Raw genomic sequence first — 14,611 nt, 5'->3', positions numbered from 1 at the left:
CAATGTGTATATGAATAAATATTATTATTCATATGAAGCATATATATTATGAATAGATGTTTTATATATATGGACAAATAATTGTTAATATAAACATATACATTATGAATTAATGTTATTATTAAAATGAAACATATATTATGAATATATATGTTTAGGAATATATGAATATATGGATAAATATAACTATTAATATAAAACATATATACTATGAATATATATATAGTTCATGAATATGAATATATATAAATAAATACAAGTGTACATATATAAATATGGTATATATATATAGGTATGTATATGGAGATATGAAAAAATATATAATTCATATATGTAAATATATATATGAGAAAATATATATGAATATATATATATATTCATATATATGTAAATCATATATAAATAGATATGAATATGTATGTGAATATATACAAATAAATATAATTACTCATATACATGAAATATGCAGGCCTTGATGAGAAGACTGCAAAAGGCTGAAGCCCAAATCAGGGCAGCTCCTTTTGTCAGCGGCCTGGCTAAACAAAACAGGGGGAGCCGTGGCAGACGGTGCAGCTTGAGATGGAACAGCGCTCTCCCATGACCTTGAAGGAGCAGTGAATACTGGACCTCCCTTCGCTGTTCCCATGCAAAACTTACTGCAGGGAGTAATTGGAGATGGCACGGAGCCAGCTGATTACTGGCATCTGCAAGGCCACGAATCCATAGGTGATGGGATAACCTTGTGTGTAATCAGTTAGACTGTTGGCTCATTTAGCAACCATCTTCACGTGCTTTTTGCAAATAAGGAATTATATCCCAGACAGTACAGTATATAACTTGTATTTGATGCTCAAGAGAAGGTCTTTGGTACATTGCACTTGAGTCCATGTGCATCATATGCTGCAATTTGCCAACAACATCCTCTTCCTCCTTACATGTCTGGTTTTGCCAGACACCACACTCTCATTCCCACCTCAAGAAGGGCGCAAGAAACTCCACTGCCTGTCATTGGAATGGATACACATTTCTACAAAAGAAACATTGTTCCTTTCTGGGTGTGGCTTCAGAGGTTCCCTTCGTGTCCAGGGAGTGATGGAACAAATGCAAGGAAGGAATGGAAGGAAGAGCAATGGAAGTAATGGAAAAAAGGAAGAAAAACAGAATAGTAATAAAAAAGGATACAAATAAAAAAAGAAAATAATAGGAAAAAGAGAAAAAGAAAGGAAAAGAGAAAGGAAAAGAGAAAGGAAAAGAGAACGAGAACACGAACGAGAAAGAGAAAGAGAAAGTGAAAGAGAAAGAGAAAGAGAAAGAGAAAGAAAAGGGAAAGAAGAGAAAGAGAAAAGAAAGAAAAGGAAAAGAAGAAAAAGAGAAAGGAAAAGCAAGAGAAAAAGAAAAAGAAAAAGGAATAGAGAAAAAGAATGAACAACCATAGTTAAATATGAGAGTTTTTATAATAATCTATGACCGAATATGTGCTCAAAACTGCCGTGCATCAATTTCCTTCTGGCATCCAGACTGAGGAGTGAACAGCAGCAGATGGCCACAGTGACCCAGACTCTTGTGTCCACACAGCTGGTCAACATCGGAAGGGCCCCAAGGACCTGGGAGGCCGTTTCACCTCTCCCGGGCTCTCCAGAGCCAGGAGCCCAGAGCCGACCAGATCCATCTGGAAGGTGATCATGTGATTAAGGACCTCGAGCTTCTCTCTTATGAGGAAAGACTAAGCGAGAAGAATGAGATGAGATCTTCTCCACACGGACAGCTAGGTTAGAATGTATAGAGGATGGGGCCAATGTGTTCTCTGTGGTGCTGAGGGAAGGACACCTTCCCCCTGCATGTGGACACCTGGGCGGCTGCTGCACGCAGGGCCCAGCTGCACCCTGGGGACAAAGGTGCCTCTGGAAGCTGGTGCAGGGCAGAGAGCAGCTGTGGGAGACGCTCTGCCCTCGTGCGGCCCTGCAGCGCGGGGCCCTGCTCTTGGCAGCTCCTGCCTTCTCTGCGTGGCAGGGAGCTTGCAGCTTGCTTTGCTGCGCTCTGAGCCCTGCGCACAGGGAGGGCCCCTTGGCAAGGGCCGCTCCTCTGGCCCAGCGCTCACCTGCAGTGCTCAGCACGGGCCTTCCCGGAGCTCTTTGTGCTGGAAATGACAGGCAGCTCAGGCCACGGAAAGGCTGGGAGAGGCTGTAGGCAGCGCAAGAACACAAGTGTCCCACAGTATGAGCAGAGCAAATGGGCCCTGCACAGGAAATGCCAGAGTCACTGTGGAGCTGGAGGACCTTCCTTGGTGACCTGGTCCCTGTTCCTCGGGCTGCCAAGTGTGTCCCCCAGGGGCTCGGAGAGGTCGGCCCTGCATCTCCAGACCCCATGTCCCTGGGGCACAACAGCTTCCCTTTGACTGTGGCTTGGGCCTTATGGAGACACGTTGTGTGCGGCACCCAGAGAGTTGAGAGCTGCCCCACAGTGGGGCTGGGGCTTCTTCCCCAGGGCCACATATGAATGGAATTCCAGGAAGGAATTTATTGCTGTTGCTCCCATGCCCCTGGTGCACACAGGGCTCCACACACAGACCTGCGGTGGGGATGGTTTTTTGTGCCTGAGCTCACTTGGAAAAATCAGGCAACATATGAGCAATGATACAGGAATATATATTTAAACAACAACAAAAAAGAATAACAATAACAACAATAACAACAACAATATCATTAACAGTAACAACAACTATACCAAAAACAATATAAACAATATCAACAACAACCAAAAACTACTGTGACGCTACATAGAAAAAAATCCACAAAAGAGTCCAGGGCCGGAGTCCTCATGCCCAGCGCTTCCAGGCAGCAGCCAGAGTGAAGGGGAGCTTGGTCTGCAAGGGAAAAGGAGGCGTGAGCAGGGCCGAGGAGCGGCTCGGGGGCTCCCGTGGAGCAGAGGCTCTTTGGCGGCTGCGCGGGCTCTTTGGCAGCAGCGCTGCCGTCATTGGTGCCCTGGCAGAGGCTTGGCGTGGCCAGCGCAGCCCAGAGGCCGGCAGAGGGGCTGAGGCAGCAGGTGCCCAGGCCTTGGGCGCTCCTGCGCCCTGTGCAGCTCTGCCCCGGCGCCGGGGCCCGCCAGAGCGCCCGCACACCTGGGCCAGGCTCCCGCGCGGCTGCTCCCCAAAGGCAGCGCGGAGCAGCGCCAAGGGGCCTGGCACAGCCCCAGCTCTCCCCGTGCATCCTGCAGCAGGGGCATTACCTGCAGGCCACAAAAGGAGCTCTCCCCCTCCATTGGTTCCTCCATGTTAGTACGACCGATCAAGGTGTGGGTGCTGGGACTCTGGAAGAGAGCAGGAGAGCTTGAGGGGATGGTTATGGTGGCAGCGCTGGCTCTGTGCATGGGACCTCGTGTACCCTGCATGTGTGGGGCAGGCGGTGCAAAGAGCCAGGGCGCCAGGCTCAGGCAGCAGCCCCCGAGGCCTTGGCCGCTCCTGGCTCTGGCGCAGCTCTGCCCCAGCACCCAGGCCTGCCAGAGCTCCCTGCCACCTCTGCCACCAGCCCTGCGGCTGCTCTCGCAGAGCCAAGCGCCAGCCGTCCCCGCGAAGCCTCTGCCTGCACGCACAGTACCTGCCCCGAGCTCTCCCACTCCATGTCCTCAACTTCAGAGTTATTCATTTTCTTTCACTGTCCTGAGTCTGCAACGGAATGGAATTGTTTACATTTGCAGCCATGAGCACCAAGTGTTGCGCGGTGGCTTTGGGGCCTCCCCTGGGAGGCATCGCGCAGGCTGCCCTGCAGCCCCGCAGCTCCCCTGCATCTTGTGGGCACCACGGGTGGCCCCTGGTGCTGCGCGGCCCTGCTGCTCACCTGGCCTTGCTGCTGCGTGGCCAGCACTGGGGCCACTGTGAGGCGCAGCCCTGGGAAGCTTCCGTGTTCCCGTGGCGATAACTGCCCCTCTGGGATGTTCCAGTGCTCCGTGGGGGGAGGAGGACAGCGGCAGGGGCCAGGGGGGCCGCCGTGAGGAAGGGTCTGCGTGTGCTGGACTCCCCCTGGCACTGCTGAGCCTGGCGGCAGAGAGCAGTGCGTGACCTTGGGCTTGCTGGGTGCCAAGGAGGTCTCCTCACGCAGCCCCATGGTGCTGCTGGCGGCTGCCTGCCCAGAGGCTGGATTGCACTTGGCCTCTGCTTCCACCCCTGCACGCAGCGTTGAACGCCTTGATCTTTCTTCCCTGCTCTATTCCTGCCCTTACAGCCCGATGGACTCAAAGTTGTTTTGTTTTCCGAGACGTGTTGCTTGGTAGCGCAATGAGCGCAAAGGGCAGTTGTGCCCCGGGGCCAGGTTTGCATGTCCTCAGCAGAGCCCTTGTGAGTTGGTGGTGGCCTGGGAGCCCCTGGTGCTGCTGGGCTCCTTCTCTTGTCCTGCCATGCACCTTGCAGGCGCCATGTGCTGTGGCTGAGAGCAGCCTTGGTGCAGCTCCTGCACTGCTGCCCCTGCCAGGGCTTCCTAGGGCTGCAGAGGGCAGAGCAGGCACAAATGTGCCCTCAGCAGAAGCAGGGACCTGCAGCTGCTGCAGCTCTGCCCAGCACTTGGCTACAATGCTCACTTGCTAACGGAGATGAATTCCTTACACTCAGGTATGAACGGTAAAGCCAGGAGCAGATGGAGCAGGAGATCCTCCTCACGCAGAGGAAAACCCTCCAAAAGCAAGCAGCGCAATCCCTGCCACCTAAGTGCAGGTGCCCAGAGGAGCATCTTGCTGCTGGCCAACTTGCTTGCTGGCATGCCACAAGGGGCTGCTGCTGGACAGAGAAACCTCCATCCTGGTCCCCAGATCTTGGCATCACTCATGCCAACAGAAATGTTCTTTGCATCTCTGACATCACAAGCTCAGAAACAAGAACCCTTCTTATCCAGTGTCACCTTTTTCTAAGTAAAGACCAAACTTGGTAAATATATTTTAAGTCACTGACTTTCCCAAGTATGGAAATCTGTGCTGTGCTTGCTGAAGCCAAGGCGCCCTCTCCTTTGACTCTTTTGGTGCTGGGAGTGCGATTGCAGACTGAGTGTTTGACTCCAGTATTATCTGGGGCGATGGGCCAGGGATTATAGACCAGAGGGGTTTTACCCTCCTCTGCCTCTGCCTTTCCCTTCCCCAAACAGTCTCAGAATACGGAATTGGGAACATATCAAACCCTGGTTGCTTTCGCTCCAGCATCAGTTCAGCACAACCCAAAAAGTTAATTTATGGCATGAGAGTTTGGCCATGTGTGGAGGCACAATGTTGCTTTTAGCGGAGGATCTCTAAGTTTTGTGCCTGTTCCTGTGCTGCTCACAATGGCATCGGGGAGGCCGGTGCGCAGGACAGGAGCTGCTCCCTGGGGCAGTGCAGCCCCGCGGCGCAGGGGACAGGGACACTGCGCCCTGGGCACCTGTGCAGAGCAGGGGGGGTCTTTTCTCTCCTTTGGAAGCAGCTTGGGAAACAGCCAAATACAGGGGTGGAAAGCAGGTTTGGTTGAACTTCCCAGCAAGTGAACAAACTCCCAAGAGCTGAGTGCTTAGCTCTAGGTTAGGGGATCAAGTGCAGCACGGGCAGGTACCAGGACACGTAGCCCCTCTTCCCCCGCACACCTCAGCCCCAGCCCAGCGCCCTCCTGCCAGCAGCCCGTGTGCTTGCGGTGCGCTCCGCGAGCCGCCGTGCCGGCCTCTTGTGCAAGCGCTGTGGCCTCCAGGGCCTCCGCTCCAAGGAGCCCCATCTCTATTGAAGCCATGGATGAGACGCCCTGTGTCCCTGTCCACGTGGACGTCCATGGGAAGCCGTTGCTGTCCTTGGACAGCACAGGGACACGCTGCCCTCACCAAGCAGAGTCCCCACAAGGGGCCACAGCACCCGCTCCCCACGGCCTCTGCAAGGGGCAGTGTGGGGCTGCTGGAGCAGCGCAGCAAGGTGTGCGGCCAAACGCACCCGTCTGCCAGCCAAGGCAAGCGCCCTCGTGCAGCCCCTCTCTACACGAGCTCCGGGGCATGGACTGGTACCAGTTGCCGCCAGCATGGCCAGGCCAATCCCTGGTCGGAGCTGTCACTCATTCCTTCCCATCCATTTCAATTGCAGGGTTTTGGTGACCTTGGGGAGCTTGGTCCTGCCTCTCCAGGCCCTGTGTCCTTGTGGGTGCGACAGCTCCCCTTTGCCTGTGGCTTGGGCACTGCAGGGACACATTGTGTGCAGCTCCTGGAGAGTTGAGAGCTGCCGCACGGTGAGGCTGGGGCTACTTCCACTTTGCACATCCCGTGGGACATGTGTGAAGGTCAGGTGAAGGAAGGTTCTGCACTTAGGAATTAATAGCAGGTGGATTTTTAATTGTCCTTGGTATAAGTATCTAATTTGATACATATTCAGGATGCCCTGAGGCCTTCCCATGTCTCGTACACAGAATTGCTAGCATCATACATGAGGGAAGCACTGCTTGTACCTGGTAAATGCTAGCACATTTCTTCCTGAATGTGCAGGGGTCTCCTCCATGCAAGGAGTTTCCTTAGCACAGGGTGCCAGGTTAAGGGGAGGTGAGAGATTCTCATGGTCCATCTTCAGGAGGTTTCATTCCCGATTCTTGCCCAGCTTATCAGTGCTAGGCCCTGTCAGTTACAGCATTAGGAGGAAGAAGACATGGCTGTGATAAGGGCATCCTCGTAAGGTGATCCTGCCAGAATCTTCAAGCAAGCTGAGTAAGATTCTCCGCTCCTTGAACCACAAGTGAGTTGAGTTGTTCATTGTCAGTGGGTGCCTCCAGAAGACTTCCCAGTCCCCTATTTGAGCAGTCCTTGAAAAGTACATGCAATTTCCAATACATGCTTTTGTGGCATCAGCATCTGTTTGTGCTTTTTACACCCCCATTCTATACATATTGTTGGAGGGAGGAAGCTAAGCAGGGCAGGTGATTTATCCTAGGCCAGAGGAGACAAGTATGTTGTTGACAGAGATTTTGTGTGCAATGTGTGGGTGTTGGGGGCAGCTTTTTAGTAGGGTAATGCTGCTCAGGGAAATGTGTGAGTAGCCGTGGTGCCTGTGCTGGGAAGGGAGGAAAGGAAGCAGGGGCCATATTTGGGTCTTCACCAAGCATGCAATGGTTAGTGGTTTTAGCTGTGAGACCTGTATTTTGTGGGAGGTGAATGAACAGGGTGTCTCTGCTAGTAGCACGGTATGAGAAGGCTGGTATAATTGTTGGGAGGGAATGAAGCAGAGCAAGCAGGTGTTGTGAGGCTGCCCTCCTCAGAGAGAGTGCAGGTTTTGTTCCAAAGCCGTGCTGAACAGGACACGGTTGTGCAAAATGACACTGCTGGTAGCAAGGAATAAGCAATTATGGTATAAGAGTCAGATGGAGAAAGAGAGGACAAAGAAAGAAGGAAAGAAAGAAGGAAAGAAAGTAGGAAAGAAGGAAAGAAAAATGGAAAGAAGAAAATAAACAAAGAAAGAAAGTGAGAGAGAGAGAAAGAAAGGGAGAGAGAGAAAAAAAAGAGAAAGAATGAGAGAGACAGAGAAAGAGAGAGAAAAGGGAAAAAGAAAGTATAAAAATAAAAAAAGAAAAAAGAAAAAGACAAGGAAAAAGAAAAAGAAAAAAATGAGAGAAAAGAGAAAAAAATAAATATAAAGAAAAAGAAAAAAGACAAAGATAAGGAAAAAGATAAGGAAAAAGAAAAGGAAAAGAAGAAGGAAAAGGAAACGAAAAATATATGAAGAAAAAAGAAGAACAGGGAGAAGAGTAAGAAAAAAAAGAATAAAAAAGGAAAACGAAAAGAAAAAGAAAAAATGGAATAAGTAAAAAGGAAAAGAAAAAGAAGAATAAGAAAAAGAAAAAAGATGGCAAAGGCATTGTGGCATCCCCAGGGCCACATGTGAGGGGAAGTCCTAGAAGGACCTTTTCCTGGACCTCACTTGCCCCTAGGGTCTGGAATCTTAGTGACACAAAAATGCATCTTCGGTGCGGATGATTTTAGTACCTGAGATCACTTGGAAACAACATGCAACATTTAAGCAATGATATAGGAATATATATTTAAACAACAACGATAAAAATAACAAATTAATAAACAATAACAGGAAGAAAATTACAACAATGTAATCAAAAATAACAACAATAATATCGACAACAACATTAACAACAACAAATGCTATTATAGGCGTCTATAGAGAAAAATCCACAAAGCAGGTTATCGCTGGCATCCATGGGCCCAGCGCTTCCTGGCAGCAACCAGGGTGAAGGGGAGCTTGGCCTGCAAGGGAAAAGGAGGCATCAGCAGGGCCGAGGAGCGGCTCGGGGGCTCCCGTGGAGCAGAGGCTCTTTGGCGGCTGCGCGGGCTCTTTGGCAGCAGCGCTGCCGTCATTGGTGCCCTGGCAGAGGCTTGGCGTGGCCAGCGCAGCCCAGAGGCCGGCAGAGGGGCTGAGGCAGCAGGTGCCCAGGCCTTGGGCGCTCCTGCGCCCTGTGCAGCTCTGCCCCGGCGCCGCGGCCCGCCAGAGCGCCCGCACACCTGGGCCAGGCTCCCGCGCGGCTGCTCCCCAAAGGCAGCGCGGAGCAGCGCCAAGGGGCCGGGCACAGCCCCAGCTCTGCCCGTGCAGCCGGCAGTAGGGACCATACCTGGGGGCTGCAGCCGGAGCTCTCCCAGTCCATGGGCTCCTCTGTGCTGCAACCGACCAGGCCACTGCTCCCCATCATCTGGAAGAGATCAGAAGGCCTTGGTGGGGACGGTGCATAGGGAAGAGGAAGGATAAGGGCATCCAGTGGCTGTGGGGGCTGTACCTGGCTGCTGCCATAACTGAGCCACTCCTTGGGCTCAGGATGGTCCCCTGTGTGTGGAGTCTGCAAGAGAGAAAGAAGCGTTTGCAGGGAGGTCCCAGAGGCCCCTCTTCCTGCAGTGAAAAGCAGGAAAACGGGAATGGGCCATGCCTAGCTGCACATCTCCTGGTGCAGATGGCCATAAGAGAAATACCTGGATGCCACAGAAGGAGTTTTCCCAATCCATAGGCTCCTCGTCCTTGCAGCCACCCAGGCCTTTGGTGCTTGCAGTCTGGAAGAGAGCAGGAGAGCTTGAGGGGATGGTCATGGTGGCAGATGTGGCTCTGTGCACGGGGCCTCGTGTCCCCTGCATGTGCGGGGCAGGCGGTGCACAGAGCCAGGGTGCCAGGCTCAGGCAGCAGCCCCTGAGGCCTTGGCCGCTCCTGGCCCTGGCGCAGCTCTGCCCCAGCACCCAGGCCTGCCAGAGCTCCCTGCCACCTCTGCCACTAGCCCTGCGGCTGCTCTCGCAGAGCCAAGCGCCAGCTGCGTGGCCAGCACTGGGGCCACTGTGATGCGCAGCCCTGGGAAGCTTCCGTGTTCCCGTGGCGATAACTGCCCCTCTGGGATGTTCCAGTGCTCCGTGGGGGGAGGAGGGCAGCGGCAGGGGCCAGGGGGGCCGCCGTGAGGAAGGGTCTGTGTGTGCTGGACTCCCCCTGGCACTGCTGAGCCTGGCAGAAGAGAGCAGTGCGTGGCCTTGGGCTTGCTGGGTGCCAAGGAGGTCTCCTCACGCAGCCCCATGGTGCTGCTGGCGGCTGCCTGCCCAGAGGCCGGACTGCACTTGGGGCTCTGCTTACACCCCTGCAAGCAGCCTTGAATGCCTTCATCTTTCTTCCCTGCTCCACTCTTGCCCTTACAGCCTGATGGACTCGAGAAAGTTTTATTTTCCATGGTTGAGATGTGTTCCTTGGTTAGCACAGTGAGTGAGAAGGGCGTTTGTGCCCAGGGCCGGGTGTGCATGTCCTCAGCAGAGCCCTTGTGAGTTGGTGCTGGCCTGAGAGCCCCTGGTGCTGCTGGGCTCCTTCTCTTGTCCTGCCATGCACCTTGCAGGCGCCATGAGCTGTGGCTGAGAGCAGCCTTGGTGCAGCTCCTGCACTGCTGCCCCTGCCACGGCTTCCTAGGGCTGCAGAGGGCAGAGCAGGCACAAACGTGCCCTCAGCAGCAGCAGGGACCTGCAGCTGCTGCAGCTCTGCCCAGCACTGGGCTACAATGATCAGTTGCTAACGGAATGAATTCCCAACCCTTGTGTAAGGACAGGAAAGTCTAGGGGAAATGGAGCAGGAGATCTCCCATGTGCCATCGGATGTTGCCCTTGTGCAGAGGAAAACCCTCCAAAAGCAAGCAGCGCAACCCCTGCCACCAAACGTTTCTTCCCGCACAGGTGGAGGAGGAATCTCCGAATGCTCTGCCTTTCCTTCACTACCAGGCAATCCTCCACATGGCGCCAGGGGAGCCCTCCTGAACACATGGAGCGACGGCTCCAGCTCTTTCACCCTCTCCAGCACTCCCTCAAGCTGCTCTCCGCCAGCTCCTGCACTTATATCAGGCTAGTCCAGCTCCACGGGGTGCAGGTTTCAGTGTGCCATTCCTCCTCGGAGCATTTCTGCAACAGAAACCAGGAGGATGTGAGGAATGAATGGTGAACAAACTGGGGAGAGGAGATGTAGGAGGTGGAGTGATTGGAGCCACCCCTTAGCCCTGCTGTTGCCTGCCTTGCGTGTTGTCTGCTCTGCTTCCATGACACTTCTGCCTGTTATGGTGGACTTGTCAGCCCCTTCTCCAAGCCTGAATGTGCAGAAAGCTCAGTTTGCAACTAGAAACAAAAAGATCCTGTTCCTGGTGCTCCCTGCATTGTCATGCTTTTGAGAGGCCACTGTCCAGGATGGAGAAGGGGTACACCCGGAGAGAAGGGCTTCCCTCAGAACTCCCAGAGGGTGCTTGGGGATGACTTTCCCCCCATTCCCAAATTCTGCACCCTGCATCAGCTCAACACAGACCCACACACTCGTTTCTAGACCACAAGGACTGTCCCACCAGCGCAGCCTTTCCCGCTCCTCCAGCTCCTGCCTTGCTGGGAGAAAACAAGGGAAGCCCCAGCCCTCTGCAGCACCAAGCGTCCCTGTGAACCCTGAGCTTTAGCTCCTTGTTGTGGCCCACGTGTCTTGTCGCGCTCTCTCCTGAGCGCGGCCAGGTGCTGCCTGTGCTGGCTGCAGTCGCGCAGGTTGCAGACGCCCCATGGCGAGATGAGGGCAGCAAGGAGGCGGCGCTCGTGGCGCTCCCGCGCAGGCTGCCTTGCCAGGAGGAGCGCTGGCCCCGCGGGAGCTGCTCCCCTGCGCGCGCGGCCCTGCCCAGCGCCGGGGGCCTTGGCTCCCAGCAGCCAGCACAGAGCCGTGCTCCTCGCTGCGCCGCCTGGCCACGCACCCGCTGCTGCGGCAGCGCCGCACAGCCTCGCAAGAGCAGCTCGCAATGCCCGCAGCGAGCGCTGGGCTCCTCCTGCCCCTGCAGGGACAGCAGCACAGCAGCCCTGCGCCCTGCACGCGCACGGGGCGGCTGCAGCCAGCGCTCTCCCAGCCTCCCCCTCCCACGGAAACTCCTCTGCTCACCCACATGGACAACCCACTTGGCCATCCTTGCTCATGTAGCCTCCTCTCCTCAGTCTGTGCAGGTTGTCTTTGTGGTTGGAGGACTCCCACAAATGAGGGTCCTGCAGACACTTGTTCTCATTGCCCAGTACGTGACAGGATGGATGTGCAAGAGCAAAGAGACTAGACGTCTGTTGAAGCTTTAAAATACATTGTGCATGTCAAGATGAGGGTAAGGTGGATGAGGGAAGAGACCAGGACACTTTGGAGATTTGTCAGCCCATAGGGTAGCGCTCTCCAGGCTCTGAGCTTGAGGGTGATTCCATGCTCAGCACATAGCTCAGCTCTAAGCCTGGGGGAATTGTACCCAAAGGAAAGCTTATTCTTTTTGGGAGACTCTTCACTGTAGGAGAATCCTCAACTCTACAGCTCCTGTCTCGTGGCTGTGTCTAGAAGGATCCTTGACCCGTTTCCCCAGCAGAGAACTCCTGGCATTTACAGCTTTGCAAAGACAGAGCTCACAAGAAGTTTTTGGTCCCTGCAGAGAGTCTTTTGGGGCTGCATGAGCATCGCTGGCCCTGCTGGAAGGAGCCCGTCCCCTGGCCGCCTTGCTGCCTGCTGCATGCAGGGCCCCGCTGCACACTTCTCCAGGGCCGCATGCCAGGCTGCCCTTGGCTCTGCAAGCTCCTGCCTGGGCACAGAGCTGCGCTGGATCCTGCTCTCCCACCTCCTGGACACCACCTGGCTCCTGCTCCTGCCACCTCCTGCCTCCTCGCAGCTCATACACCAGCCCCTGTCCCACTGAGGACTGCAGCTCCCGCTGACAGCAGCATGTCCCCCTGCTTTGCTCTGGGAATGTCCCTCTTGCAGGATGCTCGCTGTGTCAGGGCAAGGAAAGGAAGAAGAAGAGGGGACTTTTCTAGCCCTTTTTGACTGCTTTTACCTCTTCCCCCAGCTTAGACATGTAGAAGACAAGGCTGCAGCTTGGCTCCAAAGGGATCTTGACCTCACACGGCAAGTTGAGCAGCTCAGTCAAATTTCCCTGAGTTGCTGCCTGCTGCGTGTGGGCTCCAAGACAGAGGTGCTCCTGGGCCTTTGGAGCGCAGGCTGCAGAGCCTTCCTGCAGAGCAGCTCCCAGGAGTGTTGCCGTTCAAACGGCGTGGCGACCTGGTGCAGGAACGGCACGGCGACCACCCCCAAACGGCTCGGGCCATCAGCTCACTGACACCAATGTGGTGGAGGGCAAATGGCCTTTATTGATGGGTAACAAGGTGTTACATAGCTAAGGTTTACAACGTCACATCCGTCTGCTTACATCATAAACTAAAAACTATTGGCTATTAGGGGCTCTACCTTTCCTTACAGCACGATATCTGCCGGCCGTCGGACCCTAACTATCGGCAACATTTCCCCCCTCCCTATGCATAACAAAACTAGCTAAAATATGACTATCTTATTCTTACATATTCTTATCTTATTCTAATTACTTATTCTCATTATTATCTTATTCTTATTACTATCTTGTTATTATCTTATTGTGATCAGTTATTATTATCTTACTCTTACTTACTGTCATTATTACCTTATTACTTACTCTTATTATTATATTACTCTTACTTATTCTTATTATTATATTATTCTATTCTTATAGTTTATAACGATCTTAAAATTATGTATGATAAACTTGACATAAAAACATAAGGCACAAAGTGTAGAAGGTAGGGGATGACAGGTAATACCGCGGTATAGGAATAGGGTGTACCTTGGGATAACTTGGGGATAACACTGAGTGGATATATTCTTAAAGCAGTTGTCGGCGTTCCACTAACACGATGTTAACCTTCTCTAGCCGACTCTTGACAAACGGCATGAGCTTATTCAATATACAGGGTCCAAAGATCAGTGTCATCATGATCATTGTGATCGGCCCTATCAAGGTGGATATCAGGGTGGTTAACCACGGCGAACCGGTGAACAAATTTTCGTACCAGCTGCGTTTGGAACAGGGTTCTATGGTGTTGGTTGGCAAGGAGTGGCACTGAAAATTGGTGACCCTGTAGTTACTTTTGTTCTAATTACTCGAGCTTGTTCCATCTGTTCAAGTACTCATTTAAAGGGCTGATGTGACTCTACCTGTCCTATAGTGACAAGCTGCAAAATTAAGATAATGCAAAGGCATCGCGGCCCCCTCTTGTGGAGGCTGTTTTGTTGTTTTCTGGATTTTGTCGGCGTGGAACTCACAGGCTCGGGCGGGACGCCTGTCACCAGGGCGTCCGATGAACCGGTCCTGTGAACCGGACCGGATCGCACCGGAAACTCACAATTTTCATTAGTTTTATTTTGAAGGTCTGGTTTAATAGACTTAAGCAGGCACCACTTGACTCTTCCATCTTTCCTGACAGCGACCTTTGGGTCGATCTTGGCATGGGGGGAGCGCTGCCAGCGAGTCCCCCAGCCAAGGGCAGTTTACTGCAACATGGCCGGCCTGGCCACATTTAGAACCTGCCATTACGTTGGCTATTGCGGCGTGAACAGCCACCTGAACTGGGGTCAGATGCTCTTCCTTTGCAACATGCTTAATCATGTCTGCGATACTTGACCCCGCCGGCAATGATCGCAGGATTTCTTTGGTTGCCGAATTGCATTGTTGGCGTAAACATTCCGCTACGACCGGGCCTTTTGCCTCCGTGGGCAGGGACGAAGAGTCGACCGCTGCCTGGAGACGATCTACAAATTGTGTAAAGCTCTCACTTTCACTTTGCTTTATTGTGGACCATGGCGATGGTCTGGCAACAACTCTACAGGCTGTGCGAATGGCTTCTCTGGCCGCACGAGTAGTTGTCGTAACTTCATGGGCCCACAGGCCATGGGCCTGCGCCTGGGGGGTGATCATTGTTGGATCTGCACCCATTAACCGCTGCAGGCTGGAGCCGTGTAATGGATGATCTGCCCCAGTTACTTGGGCTAAATACCTCGTACAGTTGTCTTCCCATTCTTGTTTGAAAACGATCATCCCTGCTCCATCAAAGATTAGCCTACAAGTTTGTTTTATATCGAACGGGAGCAGATCGTCCCCCCCGAAGATACCATCTAGGAGGGTCGAGACCATGGCAGAATTAGTCCCTTTATCTGCAATTGCTTTAACAATCGTTTGCACATCCTTAGATTTTATCGGCGAGTGGACCCTCTGTCCCCCCTCCGTCACCCGGACCGGGAACGCTAGCGCGGCTGATGGGGCCCA

At 53.1% G+C, this 14,611-nt stretch overlaps 1 protein-coding gene across 1 annotated transcript in view; it reads right to left on the bottom strand.

Annotated features, from left to right (window-relative positions):
• LOC148590839 (uncharacterized) overlaps positions 1 to 14,611 on the bottom strand; it is a 191,267-nt gene that overhangs the window by 172,430 nt on the left and 4,226 nt on the right. The gene's annotated exons all lie outside the window — the stretch shown is intronic.

The sequence above is a fragment of the Tinamus guttatus genome, unplaced genomic scaffold (genome assembly GCF_059628265.1).
Source record: "Tinamus guttatus ecotype Peru unplaced genomic scaffold, ASM5962826v1 Tinamus_guttatus_pri_ptg001083l, whole genome shotgun sequence".
Classification (NCBI taxonomy): domain Eukaryota; kingdom Metazoa; phylum Chordata; class Aves; order Tinamiformes; family Tinamidae; genus Tinamus; species Tinamus guttatus.
This window is presented reverse-complemented; position numbering and strand designations above follow the sequence as displayed.